Below are 20,934 nucleotides of genomic sequence, written 5' to 3'. Positions count from 1 at the left end.
GTGTACTCTATGTATATTTTCTAAATTCTCCATAGTATGTTTTGCTTTTAAGATCAGAAGTAAACAAAAAATACTATTTTTTAAACCCACCCTCTTGTCTATGCCAGGGGTAGCATAGACATTTAAAAATCTCATTTCTCTTCATGATTCAAGAAGTACTCTAATCAGAGAATTAAACAGTTTTAACAGTAGTAATGGTAAAGGGCAGAAGCAGCCATTAATTTCCTTAACAGGAAGCATTCTCATTCTGTACTTCCCCACCCCTTATATTTGACAGGCATAAATGATCCTTTTCTTGTCAGAATAGAGAAATTTTGATGTCGGAGCCAAAAACGCTCAGTTGCTCTAGTGCTTTGTTTTAATTCTAACTTTTTAGAGAGCCCCCCCTCCTCCAGGCATGGAACTCCAGGCATGCTAGGCAAGCAGTCTGTACCTCAGCTATACCCCTGGCCCAAGAGGTGATCTTAACATTCCAAAGATTATTCCTTGTCCCTGTGGGGATTCAGGCCCAAGTTGCATCTTTGGTTTTCCCTACTTAAACAGTTTGCCAGCCTTTCATCTGGAGGTTTCACCTTACTTCCTCTTAGAAGCCATCCTTAAAACACTTTCCTCCAGTGAAAATCAGCCATTTCTACCATAATCTCATTGAACCCTTCATTTTTCCTTCATATTAGTTATGCCATTTAAGAGTCAGTTCATCTTGGAAATGACTGAAAAACCCCAAATAAAGATGGCTTACACAAGGTAAAATTTTCTTTCTCTGTCATCTGAAAGCTCTGTAGGTGGACTGGGGTTGGTGAACATGGTTCAACTGTGTCAGTGAACTCAGGCTCCTCCTGTTTGGTTGCTGTGCCATTCTCAGCATGATGCTTCCAAATTATAGTCTAAAATAGCAGCTCCATCTGGTCAGAAGGGGGAAAGCAACAGTACGGAGCCCTTCATTTGAAGAATTTTTACGGAAGTTGTGTGTACCCCTTGCACTTAAATCCCCTTGACTTGACCTTTGTCCCATGGCCTCAGCTAGGAGCAAGGAGGGCTGGGAAATGTAGTTTATTTCGAGGGACTAGACTTGAGTAAGAAATGGGAAACAGGTACTGGAAATAATTACCAGTGTCCACTACATAGCATATCACAGTTTGTAATTATATATCTGTTTACGTGATTACTATTTTTAAAATAAGTCTTCCTTATTAGATTGTTAGTTTTAAGAAGGCAGGGAACACGTTACTTCTTTATTCCTAGTATAATATTTAACAGAGAATAATACTTAGCACAGAAGAAGCATTTGTATTTCTTAAATGTATTTTATCTAACTGATCCTTCTCTGCTTATAATTCTTTTTTATTTTAAAGAACAGTGCATCTTGCTTTTTAAACTTAATGTATTATGAATACTTCCTTACATTTTTTTTGAGTATTCTTTGAGAACTTTTTTTTTTTTTTTGCAGTGCTGGCCTACACCTTGAGCCACTCCACCAGCCCTTTTTTTGTGATGGGTATTTTTGAGATAGGATCTCTAGAACTGTTTGCCCAGCTGGTTTCAGCTGGTCCTCCTGATCTCTGCCCTCTGAGAAGCTAGATTTACGGGCATGAGCCACCAGCACCTGGCTGAGAACATGATTTTTTTTTAACAGCTTCAAATATTTAGTTGTCTGGTTATATTGTAATTTAAAAAACTATCCTTCTTATTATTTGATGATAGGCTTCCCTCCCCCCGCCCCAGTTTTTTGTTATTATAAATGTTGCTATTATAAGTACCCATATATGTAAGTCTGTGCTTCTCTCTGGATTGCCTTAGGACAAATTCCTAGGTATACGATTCCTGGGTATACTGGTCAACTATTGCCATAACAGTTTTACATAGCAAACCACTTTTATTGAGTGGGCAACAATAAGAAGAATTTATTGTAGGTTATCTGGGGGGTTTCTTGCTGTAGGCTGTACTTAACTTGGCCCATCTGTTTCAGTTTGGGTTGGCAGAACCTGCCTCCAGGCTACAGGTTTGATTAGGTCAAATGTGTTCATTCAGAGGCCTGGCATGAAGGGACAGCAGCTACCTTGGGCAACATGGTTTATCACCAGAGCACAAGATGTAGGCCAAATCACCAAAACACGTTTTGGATTTTACCGGCATCAGACTCTTAACATGTCATTAGCCAAAACAAGTCATGTGACCACATGATAAATTATATAGATATATAATCTTAAAACAGAGATTGAAAACAATAATCCATCTGACCTCCCTTCGATAAGACGGTATAAGAAAACTTTGCTTCATTAAAAGTACACAACTCTTTCTGTAAGTGGCCTGAAATGACCTGTGAAAATGGTTCCCTACTCTATTGAGCTAGAAACTGTACAAAATTATGCCAAGCAAGTGGTTCAAGTCTTCGTCTTCACCTTAAGAACATGTCAGAAACTGCCATGGCCATCAAGGGTGTACATAGCTGAAAAGCCACCAAGTATATGAAATAAGTCACTTTGAAGAAGTAATGTGTGCCATTCCAATGTTAACAATGGTGGAGTTGGTAGGTATGCCCAGGCCAAACAGTAGTGGCTGGACACAGGGTTGATAGCTGAATTTTTCCTGCACATGCTTAAAATGTAGAGAGTAATGCTGAACTTAAGGGTTTAGATAGAGATTGTCTGGTCATTGAACACATCATGTGCATAAAGCACCCACAATGCACTGCTGCACTTACAGAGCTCACAGTCGGATCAAGTCATACGTGAGCTCCCCCATCATGTGCAGATGATCCTTACTGAAAAGAAGAAACAAAAAGTTACAGTTCAGGAATAAATTCAGCAGAAAACAAATAAAAGTAAAACATAATTAAATAAATAAGAAACCCTTTTGCTACATAAAATAACTTTCAGAAAAGGCTGTTCCAGATAATAGAATATATAAGAGCATGTAATTTTCCCCAGAAAAAAACCCTGTGGAGGGAAAGAAGCACTTTGCAGATCTGGAAAGTGGGTTAATATGTACTTGATGCTTATCTGGAGGTGCACTTTGCATAGCATTTGCCATTGGTCTGTGGTGTCAGTATTTCATAGTATCATTTACCCCTTCTTTTCTTCTTAGTCCTTTTTAAAGAAGTTGACTCCTTTGTTGTCTTTGATCTTTTCCTGTAAGTTTGCCTCTCTGATGCTATGTTTAAAAGTATAATCTTTGTTTCTTATAGATGATTTTAATCTAGTAGCAGTGAGATAATACTTTTCTTCATTTAATAAATAGTTGTCATTTATGGAACCAGTCTTAATTTTAAATTTGAAAATGCTTAGTAAAATAGATTCCAAAGTCTTTCGCAAGGTTTCTGTCCCTGCACAGAACAACATAACTTAAGCCCAGTTAGGTGTATTTGTCAGCTTTGTGTTACTGCAGCAAAATACCTCAGGCAATTAGCTTTTTTTTTTTTTTTTTTTTTTTTTTTGCTGTACTGGAGTTTGAACTCAGGGCCTACACCTTGAGCCACTCCACCAGCCCTTTTTCGTGATGGGTTTTTTTGAGATAGGATCTTGCAAACTATTTGCCCACTATTTGCTGGCTTCAAACTGTGATCCTCCTGATCTCTGCCTCCTGAGTAGATAGGATTACAGGTGTGAGCTACTTGTACCTGGCGGCAATTAAGTTTATAAAAGGAAAAGGTGTATTTAGTGTACAGTTTTGGAGGTTTGAGTCCAGGAACAGGTGGCCTCATTGCTTTGGGCCTCTGGTGAGGGCAGCACATCATAGCAGGAGAGCATGACAGAACAGACTCCTTACATCCTGAGCCAGTAGGCAGAGAGCATGAACAAGACCAGGGTCCCACAGTCCTCTTCCAGGGCATGTCCCCAAGTGACCTAAATACCTCTCATTAAGGCCCCACCTCCTAAAGGCCCACAGCATCTCTCAGTAGTGCCAACCTGAGGACTAAGCCTTTAACACATAGGCCTTTGAGGGACACTGCCCATTTTCAAACCACAGGTAGCAGTTGTACTACTTACATATGGGGAGTGGATGGAGGGGCACCAGGAGTTTGGCTCTGTAACAGGCTTGTTGATAAGGTTTCAGTCATTAAATAATGTAATATCTGTTTCCTTCTGTATGAAGTGTTTTTATAATGCCTTTTAGAAGTTAATGATCATGTGTCTATTAAGTACATCCAATTTTGGTTTTTTTAGGGAGGTGAGCTCTATTTAAATGGAAATTTTTGCCTCTAATAGTGGTGGTTAACTTCATCTCAAATGTAATCTTTCATGTAAACTACTACTTTGCTAAGGAGCCAGAGAATTTCACATTTAACTCAGTCATGAGTGTGTCATTGTAATATATAAATTGAGACATGGATTTTGTGAATTAGCTATTGAATGTGTAACTAATCAGACTAGAATTCAAAACTAGAATCCAGATCACTATAGTCCTCATTTGGTTTTATTTAGTAAATGACTCTGTAGGTTCTTATTTGTACTCCTCAACTCTCGCTTGGCAGGTAGGTGGGAAGCAAGTTTGAATGTGTTAATTCATCATGTGTTCAGGAAGTGTGAGGTATTTAAGGGTGTCCATACCAAGACTGTTCACCAGTTAAGATTCCCACTCAAACCATTCAAATCACCCCTGTTTTTTTACACAGTGATATTCTCAGAGTGCTTCCTGTGCTAGTGTTTTAGGAATGTTTAGTAATGTTCTCTTCCAGTTCAGAGCAGCTTCAGTTTCAGAAAAGGAAAACTTGTATGAAATGAAGTTCTATAAACTAGTAAATGAGCCTGGGACCAGTAGTTCGGAAACCTGATACAGCCTCTTTTGCAGCATTGCTATATAACTTAGAAAGTCCTTTGCTAAAAAGTGGGGTCAAGAGACGTGAAAGAGTAATGGGGTGATTTGATCAAAATACATTATATGCAGGTATGGAAATACCACCGTGAAACCCCTTTGTATAATTAGTATACACTAGTAATAATTAAAAAAAGAAAGCCCTTCATTACCCTACCCTATGCCTGCTTCTCCACTGAACCCATTCATACTCTGTCCTCTAGACTTCCCAAAAGCTCACAGATTCTTGGTTATACTCTGTTGTTTTCTTGGGCTGGGGTGCTTTTCTATCTTTATCCTTAGTGTAAACTTAGAGCTGCCTTATACCTTTCTGTCAGCAGGCCCATTTACAGGACAGTATAGTACAGAAATAGCCACTCAAGAAAGTCTGAAAACAATTGTGAATAAATCAGAGTGCATTAGTAAGTGACACGTAAGTGCTAACCATATATTACATGTTATGGAATAGTATGTAGCTGTTAAAAGTGGGTGCTTAACTGAATGGAAAGATAAATGGAAAGTGAAAAGCACAGATTATAAAATGTGCAGTATAATTCTGTATTTATTTGAAATATAAAATACTAAAAATCATGCTTTAATTTGTGCACTTATGATCATTTATAGTTGAAAATGTATGGGAAAAGGTCTAGATTATCTAGAATTATTTTACACAGAACTGTTCACAGTGATTACCTCTAAAAAGAGTGTTCAGAAGGCTAATGAAGGAAGTTTGGTGCTTTTTTTTTTGTTCCTGGTACTAGCGTTTGAACTCAGGGCCTACACCTCCAGCCACTCCACCAGCCCTTTTTTTGTGATGGGTTTTTTCAAGATAGAGTATTGTGAACTATTTTTGTGTTGGGTATTTGCTGGCTTCAAACTGTGATTCTCCTGATCTCTGCCTTCTGAGTGACTAGGATTATATAGGCGGGAGCTGCTGGCGCCCAGCTAAGCTTGGTGCTTTTCCCCTTGTATATTCTGTTATTTAAATTTGTTTTTATAAGGAATGTATATTGTTTTTTTAAACTACTGATGTACAGTGTAAGAAAATTACATATGTAAATATGTGTTTATATTTATATGTACGCACATATGGCCTAGATACATTTTTACAAATTAAACACACGGGTAACTAGCACCCATATCAATAAGCAGAATATTAATGTCACCACAGAAGTCTCATGTGCTTTCTTGAATTCACTACCTCCCTCCACCAGTGACTTCTGACAACATAGATTGGTTTTGCCTATATAAGAAATCAAACAGTGTATACTCTCTTTCTGTCTGGCATATTTTGTTCAAGATTATGTTTGTGAGAGTATATCTGTTTCTTTTGGGGTTTAAATTTTTATTGTGAAATAATTATAAATTCACAGGAAGTCTCCTTTTGAAATTTTAAATCACTAAAGAAAAAAAAGTTTGTCTCTGGGTTTTTGTGTCTCACATGTCTTGGCATAGTCAAATGGTTTGTAAACAAAGTTTCTGGATCTATAACTCTTGTGTAGCTCCTACCATACATTTTAAAGTACTGGTATGCCAGTCTCCCTCTCCAGATTGTAAGCCCTATGACCGGTGTTCCTTCGCCCTCATATGTCTGGTGTGTAGTGCGTCCCGTGCAGTGGTGCGTAAGAACATTTGCTGAAGAAAAGCAGCAAGTTCTAGCTGTACCTGTGCCTCTCACTGCAGGACTTGAGCTGCTAGAGTTCTCTGAACTGCTTTCCTGATCTTTAATGCGAACATTATAATTTGTACACCAGATGCTTTTACTTGTGTATAACAGAAAACCCAACTAAAAGTGGCTAAAACAGGAAGTGAATTTGTTATTTCATGTAATAAGGAGTTGCTGGAATTGTTTAGCTTAGCAGCTCCGTAACACCATGAGGACCAATATTCTGGTTATCTTTTCTGCCACCCTCAGCCTGCAGTAAACATTGCTGCTTGTCACAGGATGGCTGCTGAAACTCCAGACTTTGCATCTTTACACATCAACATCTTGAGGTGAAAAGGGGACATTTTTTAAATGTGTCTTACTTGGAGCAAGGAAAACTTTAATTAGAAGCCCTTCAATAAACTTTATGTCTCATTGACCGCAATTCTGTCATTTGCCGACACTTATTTCCTGGCTAGAAGAGTGGATCCAAGACTGATTTATCCTGAAGCTGGAGTTTCACCACTCACTTGTTTAGAGACTATATACTCAAACAGAAGTGTTTTTTTGTTGTTGTTGTTAGCAGAGAAGCAGAAGGGATGGGGAATAATGGGTGTTGGAACAAGCAATTAGCATTGTCTGTCTCTGTAACACTTTTCTCTATTAATGTAAATTCAGTGTAGTGTATACCTGAAAATGTGTGCATGCTACAATTCTATAAAGTTTTAGCAATCATTAGTGCTTGTTACTGGAATCGTGGATTACTTTAGAAGTCTCCTTTTGCTACCCTAGCTAGCAACCTGCTTTCAGGGCAAGGAAAGCAAAAATAATTTTACTTTTCCTAAAAGCAGTACATTACTAGAAAGGTAAATCTGTTATAGGAAAATGATGTAATTTATTTCAAATATAAAGCACAAGTTTCAAATTTTTTATATATTTTTAATTGTCTATAAATTGTCATTGAAACAAAGGAACCTGATGTTCTTTGTTAATATACCTTTTTATCTGCATTTTCAAAGTCACAGTTTATCAAAACCCTAATAGTATTTTCAGATTTCTGATTTTTAAAATGTTGAACATTGTAAATGGCAGGCCAAATCATACGTCTTTCCATTTGTTTCTCCCGGTAGACTAGGGTGAAATAACTAGACAAGAAGTAGTTTGTTCTCTAACTACTATCTTCTCCTGGGAGCTGATTAGATGAGAGGCTACCCTACAAAATTATCTTTTAAACAGAAGACCTGTTAGTTGATTTTCTCCTGGTTCAGAAAACAAATATGTGTTCCTGTGAATCAGCAGGATTTGGCTAACTTTTCTCAACACTAGCTGTGTCTGCAAGGGAGGTGGTTGTTAGTTTCTATCAGTTAAGCACCCAGCATTCCTTTGCTCTGAAAATCGAAGCCCTACAAATCTTCAACTAGCAGGTTTAATTTGTCACCTTTTCTCCCATTCTCACCTCTATTACCTTTTAAGAGAACCTCTCCCCCTTTCCATAACAAATTATATAACTTTGACCAAGAAGGACACTCAGGGTAGCCATCAGTCCTGAACTAACTTCTTATGAACATCAAGTGATAATTACTAACTAGACTTCATCCAGAGCTTCCATCATCTGTTGGGTAAAAGTTAACATCTTCCCTGTGGAGCCAAGAACACAGAGGAGCTTATCCTAAAAAGTTGTAGTGCCTAAAGGAAAAGACTTTTATAGAGGGTGTTAACTGGCGGAACTTGAAATGTGTTTTTCTGAGTGTATGATCTTACTTATTTGAGTGCAGAAGTTTGTCATGAATTTGAAGCAAATTCACATAACATTTTGAGCTAACACACAATTGCCTTTAATTAACAATGAGATAGCAGGATTACTGTTGTTTTTTGTTTGTTTGTTTTTTTAAGAACATATACCACTTAGCAATTCACTTTTTCCATGGAATATTTATTTGATTTAAAAAAAATTCCAAGCCAGGCACTGGTGGCTCATGCCTATAATCCCAGCTACTTGGGAGGCTGAGATCAGGAAGATCATGGTTTGATGCCAGCCCTGGCAAATGTTCATGAGACCCTCATCTGCAAAATAACAAGAGCAAAATGGACTAGAGGTGCAGCTCCAGTGGTAAAGTACCTGCTTTGCAGGCCCAAGGCCCTGAGTTTAAATACCCACCCCCCAAAAAATAAATAAATAATTCCAAAATGAATGAGGTGTAAGGTTCATAGCCTGTAATTCCAGCACTTGGGAGACTGAAGGAGGAAGATCTCAAGTTATATGCCAGCCTGGGCTACATAATAACACTGTGTTACAAAAAGGAAAAAAATCTGGAGTTCAATTGCCCAGACCTCCAAACCCCAAGTAAAGTCAAGGTGGGAAAAGGTAACAGCTGAAAAGGATTTATAAATATCTGTCAAAGAAACTTCTGAGGACACACACTCCTCTTACTTTTATTTCTGTTTGTCCTGTGATACGAACCGTCAGATGAGAATCAGTGTTACCAGGTTACCTGTAGTGCTGCCCCAACGTCATCTGCAAATGACAGCTGATTCAAATAGATACAACTCTTTAAACTTCTAGTAACCTTTTACAACTTCCTTCCTCTTAATTTTTAATTTAACTTATTTTTTAGTGGTATAAACCATTTCTCAGCCCTTGCTTCAGAGTATCCTGCGGAGAAATTGACTAGTTCTCCAAAGATGGAAAGACTAATGGTTCTCTAGAGCAGGGATCAGCCCCTGGGCCTGCACCTGGGCCAAATCTGGCCTGCTGCCTGTTTTGGTAACATTATCAGAACACAGCCATACTCTTTCATTAACATATCATCCTGAGTTGCTTTCTTGCGTTACTGTGGCTGAGCTGACTAGTTTAAACAACGACTTATAAGTATGACCTTGTATTAGTTACTGCTTGATCGTTTATAGAAAATTTGCTAATCTCACTCTAGAGAAATTTAACCAGAGGGGCACTAGACTCAGAGGGAGTAAGGCACAGTCGGTGTAACAGGCTAGGGCAGAGTGAGTATCACACTTGAAAACAGGGCAAGGGCATACACTGAATAAGAAGCCCTTTGTACACACATGTCAGCCCCCACCCTAGTTTTCAGTTCATTTTTAGCACTTCATTCTCTTTTGGGTTTTAGTCACTTTTATACTGAGTTTTCTATCTTCTTCTCTTTCCCCATCTCTTTTATAGATTTATTGAGACATAATTAATGTAAAATAAACTGCACATCTTAAAGGGTCTAACTTTTGATATTGTGAAATAATCACACGATCAAGATAATAGCACAGGTATCATCTTGGAAAATTTTCTTGGATCCTTTGGTGATCCATTTCTTCCTTTCCCAGTTCCATCCCCAAGTAAACACTTGTTTGCCTCTTGTCACTATAGATTAGTGTATAATGTAAGATTTTAACAAATGGACTTACCCAGTGTACACTCTTTCTGTTAAGCTACTGTGAACATTCATATTTAAGTCTTTGTGTGGAGATGTGTTTTCGTTTCTTAGTGTACTACCTTAGGATATCTGGGTTGTACAATAGGCATGTGTGGTGGTTTTGGGGTTTTTTTTGGGTTTTTTTTTTTGGTGGTGCTGGGGCCTCAGGCTTGCTAGACAGGTACTATACCACTGGAGCCATGCCCCAGCTTTTTTTTTTGTTGTTAGTTATTTTTCAAATATGGTCTCACATTTTTGCCCAGGCCTGCCTGAACTGTGGTCATCCTTTTCTTTACACCTCCCACATTGCTGGGATGATAGGCATGAGCCACTATACTTGGCAGTAGGTGGATTTTTAACTTTTTAAGAAACTGCTGGCTGTGGTGGTACACTCTGGTAATCAAGTAGCTGAAGAGAATGAGGTAGGAATATCGCAAGTTTAAGGCCCACCTGGGCTCAATTTCTGTCAGGTGTGGTTGTGTGTGCTTGTAGACCCAGCACTCAAGAGGTGAAGGCAGAAAGATTGCAAGTTCTAGGCCAGCCATCTCTCAATAAATACATGGAAGAGAGACAGACAGTGGAAGAGAGAAAATTTTAAGTGGACCAACCCACAGGGTCCCCTGTCTGGACTAATAGTAGTTCTGAGACAAGAGAACACAGCAAATGGAAAAGAGAAAATCACCTGATAACTAATAGAAGGGATTTCCCACAACTGGAGGGCATATAATTCTATATTAATAGAATTTACAGAGTACCTAATGCTGTGAATGAAAAACCCCCAGTTCCTCCTTATGAAGGCATATCATTGTGAAACTTGACAAAAACAGGGATAAAAGATCCTAAAAGCTTCCTCAGAGGAAAACAAACAAAAACCACAATTGCAAACAGAAATTGGGACTGATAAGGCAAAACAGAAAGCTAGAAGTCATTGGAACGATGCCTTAAATGTTCTGAAAACTAGTGATTTCCAGTGTAAATTCTGTACCCAGACCATCTCTTGATCAAATCTAGGGATAGAAGACACACAAAACCTGACTCCAGTGCATACTTTTTGAGAGAGGATTTCTCCATCAAAACAAGAAAGTAAACCAAAGACATGGATCCAGAAAAGAGTGAATCCAATACAATAGAGATGATGAAAAATCTCCTGTTTGATGAGAGAAAAACCTAGATGACTATTGTACAAAATGTTTAGAAAGTAGTCAGTCAGATTGGGCAGGGGGCTGGAAGAATTTAGGAAAAATGTAGCAAGAAAAAAAAAAGGGACTGATAAGTATATGATGTGTTTTTAGCCATTCTTGAGAAACATTTTATAGCTTCCTTGGGGAGTATGGGAAGAATTAATGATAAAGCAAATGACAAAGTGAGGCAATTTTTAGTTCTAAGAATAACAAAATGTACAAAAAGATAAGCTTGGTCATAGTACATTAGTTGTCTCACCAATTAATGTTACTTATATAATTCTAATATATGGATTTAACTAAAAATAGTGGTAAGCCTAGTGGGATTAGGGATAGGAGGGATGTTAGAAACAGTAAACTTCAATTACCTATAATAGGAATTCAGTAGGTAATGATTAAAATTTGAAAACTCAAAAGTACAACAATTTGTTTTTAAATGAGAAGGTAAACATCTGAAGAAATTGCTGAAAGAGTTGAAAGTGGTTCCTGAAAAAATAGGACTGAAGGCTTGAAGAGGGCTGACGCAAGGGACTACTATTTTTATTATAAGCTTTGTAGTATTTTTTAAAGCCACGTTGATATGTTACTTTGGTTAAAGAACTAAATACAAAAATGAAAGTCTGGGCTAACATTAGATGGGTTATTGCTCTTTGAGATTACCTGGAACTCCTGAGGCAGATTACCTGTTGATTATGCCTGGGGTCTCCCGCCCAGCCCCCAGCTGTTTCAGGGCTTCTGCTTGGGCCTCTCTAGTTCTCCCTTTTCATTTTTCTGAACACAAACCTCTTGGCCACTACAAAATTTAGTTAAGATATTACTTAGGAGTTTATAGCTAAGAAAAAACATACCCTTTGTAGTTAGTTGCTTTTCTTTTGTTGCTGGAAACTATAATCTAGGCAATAATAATAAAAAAAATTATTACTCATGAGTTTAGCCCCATTGGATATTATGCCTCTTTGGCCCTTAAATACCTTTTGGCACCACACTCAAAGCCTAGAAACCGTAAACTCAGTGAGATTAGGAATCTAGCCTGTTTGGTTCATTGGTGTATTGGCACTCAGTGAACATTTTTTGAATAAATGACTACTTCAATTATTTCAATTCCAATGAGTTCATATTTAGAGCCTACCCTTACTGAGCTCATACTTTCATAGGAGATATGGACATGCACATAATTACAGTAAGTTTGTGTCCAGAAAGGGGACATTCTTTTGATGGAGGAATGTCAGAAAAGTATCCATAAAGGAGTGATACCTGAGTTTAGTGTTAAAGGATGAGTAGGGAGTAACTGGAAAGAGGAAGGCTTTTCAGGCAGAAAAATAGTACATGCAGAATCCTAGAAATGGGAAACAGCAAAATGTGTTCAGAGAACTAGAAGGAGTTAGGTTTTTTAGGGCAGAAACTTGGTCAGGTGAGGATCAGCGAGATATCTTCTGTAGCTGGAAAACAAAGCACTTTTTTTGTACTACTGCTTTGATTATTTTTAATTACAAATATTACTGTCTTAGTCATAACCACAGTTACAACTATAACTGTTTGTCAGGCACTTCTCCACCTACTTTAAATATACGAATTCATTTACGGTAACCTAGGAGATAGGTTCTATTTATCCCATTGTATGGATGACAAATTAAGTCGATTGCCCAAGGTCACAGAGCTGGTAAGTGGTAGAGTAAGATATGAATCCAGGCCATGTGGCTTCAGATTGTTTTAAATGTCAAATAATAGTGAATAATAACATTTACATTTATTTAAAAGGTTGGGTGGATTTTACTTGAGAAGTACTTCATTAGGTTGTCAGTTAAGAGGAGAGCCATAGAAGGTAAGATGAAAGACTTATGATAGGACAAAGCTGTATCCCAGTGACCTGTAGACCCATTTCTTCGATTGTTGTTTGTTCTTTTGATTTTTTTTTTATCAAGTTCTATACCTCTGAATCTCTATAAATATTAGCTGGAAAGTCTTTCCCACCTCAGTAGCACAAGGACCTTCTTCATAAATCTACTCAAAAATCTTCCTTCTCTTTAATATCAATGAGTTAATTTATAAATTTAAAAATATGTTATATAGCATAATATTATTTTTAATCTGAATATGTACCAGGACAAGGGCCTTTTTGTTTTTTTATTGCTGATGTTTGTGTATTAGTCAGACTTTTTTGTTGCTGTGACCAAATACACAAGTCAGCAATTTAAAGGAGATTAAGATTTACTTTGGCTCACAGTTTTAGAGGTTTCAGTCCTGGTTCCTGGACTCCGTTGTTTCTGGGCCTGTGTGAAGTGGACCAAAATGGGGAACATGTAGGAGAACAAAGTTGCTCACCTCACGGTGGATAGGAAGCAAAGAGAGAAGGATCAGGAGACATGACGCACATCTTTCCAGGACATACCCCCCAGTGACCTAACTTCTTCCCATTAGGTGCTACCTCCCAGTAATGTCATCATATTACGAATCCACCAGGGGATTACTCCATTGATTAGGTCAGAGCCCTCAGGATCTGTTCACGTTCCAAAAGCCCATCAGCACCCAAGGCCCAGTACATGAGTCTGTGGGGCACACTTCATACTTGAACCACAACAGTTTGTTTCTCCCTTTTTTGCTTAGTGCTGTAATAGCAAATGTTGTTGGTGGGAAGAAATTCCTTCCTGTAATTGTTTTTTCTAATTACAGAAGTCATGCTTGTTCATTTAGAAAATTCAGTAAGGAGAAAAATCAAATTTAGCTGTGATTCTGCTTCCATGTTTTAGATCTTTTTATTCATTCATTAATACCATACATTTATATTAAAAATAAAATTGACATTGGTTTTGTATTGTTATTTTAGAAATACTTCATGTATCTTGAGCATCTCTTCACATTCTTAAATATTCTTCAGGGGTATTTGGTTTTAGTGACTTGATAGCAGCCCATCATAGGTAGGGTATCATATCATATATGGTTTACTTAATTAGTTCACTATTTTTAGACATTTGGATAAGTCCCAGTATTTAACTGTTTTATGCTTAGTTCTATACTATACATCCTTGGACATAAATATTTGTACATAATTTTGATGACTTCCTTGGAGTAGAAACATTACTGGATAAGAAGTAAATACCTGTTACATATCTTTGTATCTTAATTCTGCTTTACACTTAAGTATAAAGGGGCATTTATTAGAACCATAGAAGGGTATCTCTGGAACCCAGGGGCAGCTTTTTGGACTGGAACCAGAGTATCTCTTGTGTTTCTTTGTCTTTGTCTCTGTTTCATTTCTGCTCTCCACTTCCTTGTACATGTAGCAGGTACTGCCATATATTCTGGCTACTGCAAACTTCCTAAGTTTGTCACTTCTTTATGCTATGGAGACCATCTCAGACTCACTTGTTTATTCTTCTTTTTTTTTTGCATTTTTTTCTTTTTTTTATTATTTTATTATTCATATGTGCATACATCACTTGCTTATTCTTATCCCAGGTTTTTGAAAGATAATGTAACAAGCATGGTTTGAACCAGGTGTCCTATGCTTGTCCAGTTAACTTTCACAAGGGGACCATGTCACTAGTACTGACACGGTTAGATCAGGGAGCGCCTGTGAGACAAAGGGAGTTGTGAGGTAGGCAGATATCCCATAAAGTTTCTCAAACCTTTTATGCTACCTAATTGCTTTCTAGAAAGATTATGTCCATTTTTAGGGTCAGTTTTTTATTAAAGGAGAAATTATTTAATGTGCTGGGTGGAATTCCTATCTTAAATCTAATGAGAAGCTTTAGTGATCAATTCATTGAACAAATTTGTATTGGGCACTGTACAACTCCTGTGTGACAGGTGCCCTCATAAGTCCCTGTCCTTACTGTAGTCACATATTAGAAGTTTTACATACCTCAAACTGACCTTCAAAGTAACTTTTTTAGTCTATTTCATTTTACCAAAAGTATAACACAGTTGGATATTTCCATTCATTTTTTCTAAGTAAATGAAATTGTGAGGCTTGTTGAAAAATTTTTTATGTGTTTTATTATATACAAAGAACAATAGGAGATTTCATCAGGTAAACAAAAAAATATAAGTTATAGTCATAATTGGTAGTTTAAAAAGTCCTTACATGTTGTGATCCTCTTCAAAAGACAAAGGCCTCAATGCCTTGAATCAGAGATCTAGGCTGAAATACTAGCAGTTGAACCTTTCTCCTCTCCTTACTCCTGTGGTAGGGCAGTTGTAGAGTGTAGGAAGATGTTCAGAACATAGTTCTGCAGTTTCTGTTTTCAACAGGTTTAAGTGAGAGCCTTCACATATAACAAGACTTTATTGTAGGTAAGATGTTAGGGGCTGAAATTCTTCTCTAAGTTGTAAAAGTAACTGATGGAAAAACCTGTGCAGAGTAGGAAAAGAGATATGTTTTGAATTTCCATCAAAAACAGATGGAACACACTTTTTTCCTGATAGTGCTTTGTACCTGTCAGTCAGGTTAGCAGTTAAGTTAACCAGTGACAAACTTGAAAATGTGTTGTGCAAGACTGGAGTTTGAGAGGAAAAGTTCCTTTAGCATCAGATTTTTACACTTTCCTCCTCTGAGTCTGCTCTCAACTGGAAAATCTGTGTTGCATTTCAGCTAAGGTGAGTGGTTAGTGCCTTCTCATGAGGCCTGATCTCAGTCTGTTAGGTCCTTCTATAAAAGAACTAGGACAAGGTTTAGAGCAGCCTACTTCCTATTGGCACTTGTGAGACACCTTGCTGCTGTTACTGTAGTCAGAGTTTTAGTTGATTTTACTTTTTTCAGCATGGGTCTTATTATGGATGGCATTTTTAAAGAGGTACCAATCCTCTCCCCCTCCCTCCCTCCCTCCTTCCCTCTTTTTCTGTTTTCTTTTTCAGAAAGCAAAATAGGAAGAACAAAAAGTACAAATTTTCCTATATTTCAAGAAATTTCATTCTGTTCTGCAATTTCTAAACTAGACTGGGTTTATTGGGAAAATTAAACCCTAATGCTCTTGGCATCTGTTATATGTATTGAATTAACATTTCTGTGCATCTAGAACGAGAATTGAGAAAATAGTCACCAAAGTAGGTTCTTGTGTTCTGTGACTCAAATGAAGAATCCTGATTGAGAAAGGCTAATAGGAAACCCAGTACCCAGAGATTATAGCTGTGTGAGTGTGCATTGATATGATAACTGCTAATGTAGTTCTAAGATGGGAAATAAAGAAATCTGAGGCTTTAACAGCCCACTGGACGTGATCCAGTGGAAACTATTCTGCTGTCTGTTTCCTTCAGTAGAAAGCACAATATGAATTTGGGGAAACCCCGTTAGTTGTGGTTTTTATGTAAATCCCAACAGATTAAAGCTAGTAGCATTAAAAAAATTTTTATTATAGAGTTTTTTCAGCACTTTAACCTTTTTTTTTGCTGTGCTGGAGTCAAACCTAGGGCCTCACATAGGCTAAGCAAGTACTCTACCACTCATTTATACTCGTAACCCTTTAACTAACCAACTTACTTAATTTCTTTCTTCCTTCCTTCCTTTTTCTCTCACATCTATCTAAACTGTATTTAAAGTAAATAAAATCAGTTGTCTTTATAAACTTGATTCATTTTTAAGATAGATAAGTAAAAAGGCTTTCAGCCTTACCATTTTTGCTTGTAAATAATGTCTCTGTTCTATGGAACTGATCCCTGAGGAAGAGCACAGCAGGTTTATTAAAAGTGTCAGGATTCTTTCAAAGCACAAAGATTTTATATGTACAGCTCATTCTTGATTCACAATTCATTTTTGGGGGCAGCACTGGGATTTGAACTCAGGGCCTCTTACTTGCTAGGCAGGCGCTCTTACTACTTGAGCCACTCCACCAGTCCTTAATGGATTGATTGATTGATTGATTCAGAAAGCCATTATTGGTGGAATAAACATACAGATGGAAAAAAAATGTTTCTTAGGCAATAGAAGTAACATGTTCATCTTGAACAAGCCCAGATTAATTTGAGAACAGTTGAGGCTTACAGATCCTTCCCTTTGCCATTGTCTTTCATCTCCACATTTAATCTAGAAATACTTTGAATTAATTTTGTCAAAGGTAACTCAAAGCCGCCCACATAGCCCAAGCCAGTGAAAATGAAAAATCAGCTATGCACCAAGTCAGTTGCCAGGTAAAATGGCTTGCACAGAGTAAGATTAAAATTCCCAGCTCTGTTGGAAAGGCTTAAATAAAAAACAAAATTGCCAAATTGCTGGCTAATTTTTTTTTAAATTTAAGTAATTTCGTTTTCTTCTTACAAGATAAATCTCAGGCATTAAATTACACAGAGTATATTGTTCCCTCAAATAGGGATAAGGGAAGCTATAACCTTATTTTAGAAAAATACTCAGCATGGAAACCTTGCATTGTTGAGGCAGTATCACATAAGCTATAAGGAATAGTATTTAAATTTCAAGACTCTGAAGAAAAGGTACGTTGGAAAGTAGCAGTTCCTTGTTGCCAGGGTCCTCATTTGAAACACCTACAGAATGGATGCAGATTCTTTTTTTTTTTTTTTTTTTAATTGGTACTGGGATTTTATCTCAGGGCCTCACACTTGCTAGGCAGGCAATCTACTACTTGAGCCACTCCACCAGCCCTTTTTTTGATGGGGTTTTTTCAAGATAGGGTCTCACAAACTATTCCTCCAGGCTGGCTTCAAACCAAGATCTCCAGATCTCAGCCTCTGAAGTAGCTAGGATTACAGGCGTAATCTGGGGCGTGGCTTGTTTTCCATGAAAAGCAAATCTGATGCTTTAGAAAGCATTGATAAAAAAAATTACTAAAAAATTACTATTCAGATACTTTTAGGTAAGATGACTGTAACAGACTGGGGTACATTATTAGTGTCTAGAAGGATGACACATTCATAGTGCTTCCAAGTGTCTTTATGTTCTTACCATATAGAAGAGGAAGAAGGGGACCAGCAGGAGAGGGGAAAGGGAACGAGATAGGACAATGGGGGATGAATACATGAAAATGTTACAATGAAACTGTTGTTTGGCATAGTTAATATATGATAATAAAAGTATTTAAAGTTCTCACTGAATCAGAGATGGAAATGAGAGAGAATGCATTATGGCTATAGTTTATAAAAGAACGACATTTTGGCATTCTTACCTATAAACCACTACAAACAAAAGGCCTAGTCTCATATCACAAGATTGGCAAATGAAGGTTCATTTAAATTAAAATGAAACACTCAGGTATATCAAGTTTTTTATGATTTTTATGATTTCTTGATTCATGTGACTTTTTTTCTTATCAGCTACTGGTCCTGATCATTATTGGTTAAGAGAGCTACTTGTATGGTTTCAAGCACTGAAAACTGAAATGTAACCTTTCAGGATCTCATTCATTCACAGATAATTTATGGTATGTGTTATATAGGGGCATTCCACCTAGCTCGGTGATGAGCACAGCCGATAGGACATTTCTTCTTAAGGAGCATACCAGCTAAAGGTATATTTGTGAAAGAATAGTGATTTGAATCATAATGATTTTGTAACAGTTGTAGAAGAGTTATCAAAATATTTTGCTATCCCAAAGGCATATCTGCCTATAGACTATTGATTCTTAGCCCTAGCTTAAATCTTAGAATAAACTGAAAAGCTTTTTAGAAACACCGTGTCTAGGACTGTATCTTAGACAGTCATGTCAGAGTCTCAGGTATACAAACGTAGGAATAGGCAAGGTAACTTGAGTTAAAATTGTTTGATACTGCTCAAACTGTTAATTTCAAGGCAATTTGACATCACATTTTTATTCCTGAGTCATCTAGAGACAAGTCTGGATAGTGTTAGTTTGTCAAAGTTAATGACGTATTTGAATCTCGCTGTAGAAGACAGTACATAATACAGTTCTCAAGGATCAGTATCATATCAGTACTCTGGCTTTCAGCTTTTCCTTTTAGGAAAAAAGTGGGTTTTTGTTTTTTTTTTAAAGAAAGATGAGTTGATTGAAATTCTTTAACTCTAGTTTGAAGTGTATAACTTTAACCAGAGTCTTTTAGTGTTTAGAAATATTTTAGTTGGTCAGAAGCTTTAGGAAAAGCATATATTTTGTTTACTATATTTATGTGAAACACTGGTTATGTTTAGGAAATTCTGAGTCATGGGGTTCTTTTTACCACTTATAGCATGTGGTTATTTTATATTTAATGAAAGAAAGACTAATTGATGTCATAGGTATGACAACATCTTGAAGTAAAATCTTTAAAGAATGATTTCATTATACTTAGGCCTAGAGAAACTTTGAAGTTGAAAGTATAGCACATTCATTACTTTTCCTACTAGCTCTTGGAAAATACAGTTGTACTTTTCTTGCTTATTTATTTTCACACACCACTCAAAAGAAGATTAGAAGTTAGTACTTTTAGATATTTACTTCGTTAATAATTCTTTTATATTGATGTTTTATAGCTCAGGTACATATAGAAAGGTTTTGACTCAGGTATCCATGAGAGATGTGATCTAGTGCTTTGTGAAATCAAGCATTTACCAGATTATTAAATCATATTCCAGTATATTACATTTAATTATGAGGGTTTTTTTTGTGGTACTGGGGTTTGAACTCAGAGCCTACACCATTAGCCACTCCACCAGCCCCCCCACCCCTTTTTCTTTTTCTTTTTTTTTTTTTGTGATAGGTTATTCGTGATAGAGTCTCATGAACTATTTGCCTATATTGGTTTCAAACCTTGATCCTCCTGATCTGTGGCTCCTGAGTAGCTAGGATTACAGGCATGGGCCACTGGTGCCCGGCTAATTATGAGTTTTGAATTGAAAATGCTCTTAAAATAATAATGCTGTGGGATGGGATACATTAGTCGAGGAACTTAGGCTTTCACCTTGTTGTATAGGGTCTTTTTTTTTTTTATCTGTGTTTTGCTTCATGTGAGAATTATTCCTTTGCGTATCTCCTAGCATATGTGTTATGCCTGGATACTTACACACTTGAAAATAGAACTGTTTGAAGTTTTGCTTTCTGTGATCCCTTTGCTTAATCCACCATGGTGAGCATGGTAAAGTGGTTTGGGCAGAGATGTCCAGGAGGGTGGAAAAGCCTTGTTAACTGAAAGTAAAAGGGACAATACTTAAAGATTTACTAGGCCATTAACTGCTTTGGTAAAGGTTTCAGAGGCCCCACCAGGACAAATGATGAGAAACTGGTAGAAATAGAATGTTATCTTATCAGCACTAGCAGCTAGGAGCAATTTAGCCCCATGAATATCTTACTTCTTCTATCCTTACCTTCTGTTTAGTTAAAATATCAATGCTTCCTGTGTAGTACTTAGCAGTTTTCAATTTTGTAAAGTAAACAAACATGGCTTTTTCCCCTCTGCTCCTTAGAGTTCAGAAAACTGGTAATGCAGTGAGGGAGAGTGACTAGTTGAAGCTTATTTGGCTGGTGTGTTAGAGAGTACTCTTCTGGTTCCCAGTATAGAAATTCAAGTCAAAGGTGTTGAAGCAAAAGGAATTTATTGGCTTATTTAACTAGTAAATTCAGAGAGCTGATCTCAGGCACGGATGGATGTAGGACACTTTTTTCCTTCTTTTGACTTCATTTGCATACAGCTATCCTGTACTGGCAGAGGTTGCCTCTGGCAGCTCTGGGCTTATAACCTGCCATTTTATCTCCTCCAGTAAAGAGACTAAGTTGTTCCCCACCCCAGAAGTACCACCGTTAAGACCTGGGGATGATTTTCAGGTCTATTCTTGAACCAGATAGAACCATCCTTCCCTATGGTTAGGGAATGAGTCCCATCATTGGGTAGGCTGAGTCACATGCCACCCCTGAAGCAGTGTTGAGGTGATCCCACTCTTAACTGTTATCATAGGAGCAGCTTTGTGGGGCTACTTCAGTTTTGGAATTCTAGTAATTTGAAAGGAGGCTTAAAAGAA

The 20,934-nt window shown here is 37.3% G+C and overlaps 1 protein-coding gene across 25 annotated transcripts in view; it reads left to right on the top strand.

Annotated features, from left to right (window-relative positions):
* Phf21a (PHD finger protein 21A) overlaps window positions 1-20,934 on the top strand; it is a 176,927-nt gene that overhangs the window by 47,811 nt on the left and 108,182 nt on the right. Inside the window, exon 1 of one of the 25 annotated variants that reach the window (XM_074044701.1) lies at window positions 5,133-15,635. The exons of the other annotated variants lie outside the window; for them this stretch is intronic. The gene's annotated coding sequence lies outside the window, so the exon portion shown is untranslated. Of the gene's footprint in view, window positions 1-5,132; window positions 15,636-20,934 lie in introns of those variants that run through there. 25 annotated transcript variants of the gene reach the window in all.

This window comes from Castor canadensis, chromosome 1 (assembly GCF_047511655.1).
Source record: "Castor canadensis chromosome 1, mCasCan1.hap1v2, whole genome shotgun sequence".
Taxonomy (NCBI): Eukaryota; Metazoa; Chordata; class Mammalia; order Rodentia; family Castoridae; genus Castor; species Castor canadensis.
This window is presented reverse-complemented; position numbering and strand designations above follow the sequence as displayed.